Here is a 6000-nt window from a genome sequence, read left to right on the forward strand (position 1 = left end):
TGCTCACACTCACCAGGCACTGCACAGGAACCTCCTCCCTCCCTCCTACCACTGACAAGAGACTCTCTAGTCTCATTCAAGGGGCTTCTGAGGCTCTCAATGTTACAAATCCTAAAGTTGTGACCTCATGTTGGCTTTGTTTGACAGCTGGGACAGAGGTTTAATTTTCCTAGTTCTAAGATTAGAACTATGTACTAGAAGGAGTGGGAAATGTGAGACCCTGACTTAGAGTGTTTCTCTCTAGAAGGTAAAGCCCCTGGATGTTCCCCAAGCTTGTTTTCCCTGATCTCTAAAAATTCAGCTAGAAAGAAGCTCTTTGTTCTCTATAGCCAGCAAAATGCCTTTTTGTTTCTATACTTTACAACTAGAGATGCCTGCCTTCCTGTGCCGAGGACATGGAGATAAAAATTCAGAAAGAACTCACTCCCCACTCCTGCCTTGTAAATTTCACCAAGGACACCCGGAAGAGAAGAACTCTCCTCCCAACTCATCCCAACTCTTCCCAACTCTTCCCAAATCTTCCCAACTCTCCTCTCAACTCCTCCTAATTCCTCACCTAGCTGTTAAAAGCCCCCTACTGTCACTGCTCAGGGTCAAACTCCCCTGCCCTGCAAGGCGAAGGGACTTATCTTTTAAATTATCTTTAGATAATTAAAAATTTAGAATTATCTTTTAAATAATTCAAGGTAGAAACCCATTGGAATTCTGAATATCTATCAATAGTATGATGTATCGACATGTGTACATACTTTAGATTATTTTAATTTTCCAAAAGAAAACACATACACTATTGCATACCATTGTTCTAAGACAGCATCATTAATTAGAATCTGGATTCTTAATTCAGAATACTGCATCTCTATGCATTGCCTTTCTAATTCCTCTAATCTTTGTGGATTTTTCTCATCTGGAACTATAGGTTTCAGATTGGATTCTTGTGAAGATTTTTTTACTCTGATTCAAAGAATCTTCTAATCTTTGTTCTATGACCTCTAATTTAGCATCTCATCTTTCACTCCTCTCCTTACCTGGGCTTGTTTTATTCTGACCTTTCTTACAGAGGATATACAAATTGCAACCGTTACCAAATATAATTAAATCTTTTTAAATTTATTTATTTATTTATTTACTTGTTCATTTATTTTACATTCCATATTTTATTCCCTACCCTGTCTACCCTCCTACTGCTCCACATCCTATACCGCATCCTCACCCCCTCTCTTTATGTGGATGTCCCCACTCCCTTGTCACCTGACCTCTAAATGCCCTGGGGCCTCCAGTCTCTTGAGGGTTAGGTGCATCATCTCTGAAAGAACAGAAACCAGGAAGTCCTCTGATGTATATGTGTTGGAGGCCTCATATCAATTGGTATGTGCTGCCTGTTTGGTGGTCCAGTGTTTGAGAGATCTTGGAGGTCCAAATTAACTGAGAATGTAGGTCCTCCTACAGGGTTACCCTCCTCCTCAGCTTCTTTCAGTGTTTCCTAACTCAACAACAGGGGTCAGTTGCTTTGGTCCATTAGTTGAGTGCAACTATCTGACTGACTCTTTCAGCTCCTTGTTGGATCTTCTGGAGGGCAGCCATGATAGGTCCCTTTTTGTGAGTGCTCCATAGCCTCAGTAACAGTATCAGGCCTTGGGATTACCCCTTGAGCTTGATCCCTCTTTGGGCATGTTGCTGGACCTTCTTTTCCTCAGGCTCCTTTCCATTTCCATCCTTGTAATTCTTTCAGACAGGAACAATTATGGGTCAGAGTTGCAACTGTGGGATGCCCCTTCCCTCTTTTAATGCCCTGTCTTCCTGCTGGAGGTAAGCTCTACAAGTCCCCTCTCCCTAATGTCCAGCATTTCATCTAAGGTCCCTCCCTTTGAGTCCTGAGAGTCTCTCACCTCCCAGGTCTCTGAGGAATCTTAAATGACTGATAAGCACCTAAAGAAATTATTCTTATGTTAACAGTCCAAAAAATGTGTGGGATCCAAATAACTTTTTCTACAGTGATTTCCATTTCTTAATATGAAAATGTTTTTTAATCTATCTAATTTCCATCTTTATTTGGAGACTTCCCTTTAGTTGTCTTTCTCTACTTTCTTTGGAGAATTTACCCTATTTTCCTCTCCTTTTTCTAGAGACTTCACTTTGTTTTTTCTTCCTTTTCCTTTGTTGGAGACTTTACTTTCTATGTAGATTTTTTTTTATTGTCCTGTACTATTTTTTAAATTCAATATCTTTTTCATATATAGTTTTCTCTAAATTCTTTCCTCTGGAAATTTTATAATATAATTTAATTTTCTCTTAATTAATTTGAAACACTTTTTATCTGTCTATAATGTTTTATACACAGTATCTATTTATTTAGCATTATATATATACTTACTTTTATCTTATTTATTTTTTAAAAATATTTTTATTACGTATTTTCCTCAATTACATTTCCAATGCTATCCCAAAAGTCCCCCATACCCTCCCCCCTACTTCCCTACCCACCCATTCCCATTTTTTGGCCCTGGCGTTCCCCTGTACTGGGGCATATAAAGTTTGCATGTCCAATGGGCCTCTCTTTCCAGTGATGGCCGACTAGGCCATCTTCTGTTACATATGTAGCTAGAGTCAAGAGCTCCGGGGTACTGGTTAGTTCATAATGTTGTTGCACCTACAGGGTTGCAGATCTCTTTAGATCCTTGGATACTTTCTCTAGCTCCTCCATTGGGGGCCCTGTGATCCATCCAATAGCTGACTGTGAGCATCCACTTATGTGTTTGACTCACAAGAGACGGCTATATCAGGGTCCTTTCAGAAAACGCTTGCTAGTGTATGCAATGGTGTCAGCATTTGGAGGCTAATTATGGGATGGATCCCTGGATATGGCAGTCTCTAGATGGCCCATTCTTTTGTCTCAGCTCCAAACTTTGTCTCTGTAACTCCTTCTATGGGTGATTGTTTCCAATTCTTTTTAAACATTTTTTACTTTATCAGAAGTTTGGCTCCATTTGGACTTTTTCTATGTTTCTCTGTATCTTGCTTCTGATTCCTAAGCTGTTACTGGCTATAACCTTGAATTTTTATATATGTAGAGGCATTTGTGCTTCTTGGTTGACATAAGCCTTAAACTGACTCTCATTCTTATGATTTTCCCTAGGATCAAGTGGCAGCCTGGGCTAAGTGCCCTCTTGCCAGATCATGCCAAGCCTACGAACTTATGGTTGGCAGCAGCTTTGGTGGACTCCAACAGCCTTGTGTTCTGCCAAACTCTGGAGCTTTGCTTACAGGATGCCTGACCTCTCCCCCAAAGCCTGCTGTTATTTTCTTTCTTTCTATTTTTTTTTATATTTTCTTTATTTATATTACAAATATTATCCACTTTCCTGCTTCTGTCCAAACCCCTCTATCCCATTCCACTCCACCTGCTTCTATGAGGATACTCCCCCATCCACCAACCCACTCCTACCTCTCCTACACTGGGGAATCAAGCATTCACAGGACCAAGGGTTTCTCCTTCTATTGATGCCAGAAAATGCCATCCTCTGTTACATATGCAGCTGGAGCCATAGGTCCATCCATGTGGACTCTTTGATTGGTGGTTTAGTCCTTGTGAGCTCTGGAGATACTAGTTGGTTGATATTGTTGTTCTACCTATATGGTTGCAAAACCCTTCATCTCCTTCAGTCCTTTCTCTAACTCCTCCATTGGGAACCCCATGCTCAGTCCAGTGGTTAGCTGTGAGCATCTGCCTCTGTATTTGTCAGGGTCTTCCAGAGCCTCTGAGGAAACAGCTATATCAGGCTCTTGTCAGCAAGTACTTCTTGGAATTTGTAATAGTGTCTGGGTTTGGTGATCATATATGGTATGGATGCCCAGGTAGGGCATTCTCTGGATGGCCTTTCCTTCAGTCTCTGTTCCACATTTTGTCTCTGTATTTCTTCCCATGACTATTTTGTTCCCCCTTCTAAGAAGGGACAAAGCATTCACACTTTGATCTCCCTTCTTATTGAGCTTCATGTGGTCTGTGAATTGTATCTTGGATACCAAGCATTTGGGTTAATATCCATTTATCAGTGAGTGAGTGCATACCATGTGTGGTGTGTTCTTTTGTGACTGAGTTACCTCACTCATGATGATATTTTCTAGTTCCAAACATATGCCTAAGAATTTCATGAAGTCATTGTTTTAATAGCTTAGTACTCCATTGTGTAAATATACCACATTTTCTGTATCCATTCTTCTGTTGAAGGACATCTGGGTTCTTTCCAGCTTCTTACGAGTATAAATAAGGCTGACATGAACATAGTGGAGCATGTGTCCTTGTTAGATGTTGGATCATCTTTTGAGTATATTCCCAGGAGTGTTATAGCTGGGTCCTCAGGTAATACTATGTCCAGTTTTCTGAAGAAATGACTGATTTTCAGAGCGTTTGTAACAGCTTGCAAAACCACCAACAATTTATGGGTTAATTTATTCCTCTCTGTATGTCTCATCAATGGGTGGGAGCAAACTTACTGGTTGCCATATGTTTCCTGGCAATTTAGATCTTTCCAGAACACCTTGAGAAAGTTTTCACTTGCCATATGTCTTAGTTAGGGTTTCATTGCTGTGAACAGACACCATGACCAAGGAAAGTCTTATTAAAACAACATTTAATTGGGGCTGGCTTACAGATTCAGAGGTTCAGTTCATTATCATCAGGGTGGGAGCATGGCAGTTTTCAGGCAGGCATGGCACAGGCAGAGCTGAGAGTTCTATGTCTTCATCCAAATGCTGCTAGTGGAAGACTGACTTCCCAGGCAACTAGGGTGAGAGTCTTAAGCCTACACACACAGTGACACACCTATTCCAACCAGGTCACACCCATTCCAACAAGGCTACATCTCCAAATGGCGCCACTCCCTGGTCCAAGAATATACAAACCATGACACCATATTTATGATTAACTACTTTATTTTAATGCTAAAATAGCTACAATTCAGAAACTTTTATTAATTAAGGCTAAAGCTAACAGGGATAAAGATAGAAATTTTTAATGTACAAAAAGCTATTAACTTATGCTAAATTGTTAGAGATGATTAAGACAGTTAGTGGTTAGTCACCTTATAAATGAGCATATTCTTTAATGTACTGGTAGCCATGCTAAATACTAGTTTAATACATTACCGGAAAATGCTTTATTTATATTCCTAGATGTGTGACTTTAAGCTTAAAACAAGTACCTAAAAAAATAAATTCTTTAGCTTATTTATCCTCAGTAGATAATGATCCTCAAACTTATTACAGACCTCATAAATATCATATTTAGAGGTTATAAAAAACAGAATCAATAGACTTTAACTGTGACATCAAGGTCTCCAGGAAGATAGATGGAGCACCAATGATTTCACCTGGATTGTGGTAATGCTAACCACTGGGCATAACTGTCATAATCAGTACCCTGATCAAACTGTGAACAAGAAAAACACTGGAAAGTTTATTGCTCCACTTTTCCCCTATAAGTTATGGTCAGTAAGTACCCCAAATTCCTCTTGTAAAGGTAAATCTTTCAGACATGTGCCTGGCCACTGAAGACTGATGTTGCCCTGTGTACTCTACTTCCAATGAAGCCATGGGGACTGTGGTAGACTAGAGTAACTGTCCAGGTAATGGGTAAGTCCTTGTAATTTTAATTGCTGCACAGACTATTTGGATTATACTTCCTGCTACAGAGCAATAATGATAAAAACTGAATCGTACTGACACAGAAACAGACATGTTGACCATTGGAATTGAATGGAAGACCCAGAAATAAACCCACACATCTATGGACACTTGAATTTTTACCAAGAAATCAAAAACATACAACAATGGAAAAAATAAAGTGTCTTCAACAAATGGCATTGCACTAACTGGATGTCTTCATGTAGAAGAATGCAAATAGATATATATTTATCACCCTGCACAAAACTCAAGTGAACGAGAATCACAGATTTCAACATAAAACTGGATATACTAAATCCAATAGAAGAGAAATTGCAA

The sequence above is a fragment of the Mus caroli genome, unplaced genomic scaffold (genome assembly GCF_978045245.1).
Source record: "Mus caroli unplaced genomic scaffold, Mus_caroli_1 scaffold_6, whole genome shotgun sequence".
In the NCBI taxonomy this organism is placed as follows: Eukaryota; Metazoa; Chordata; class Mammalia; order Rodentia; family Muridae; genus Mus; species Mus caroli.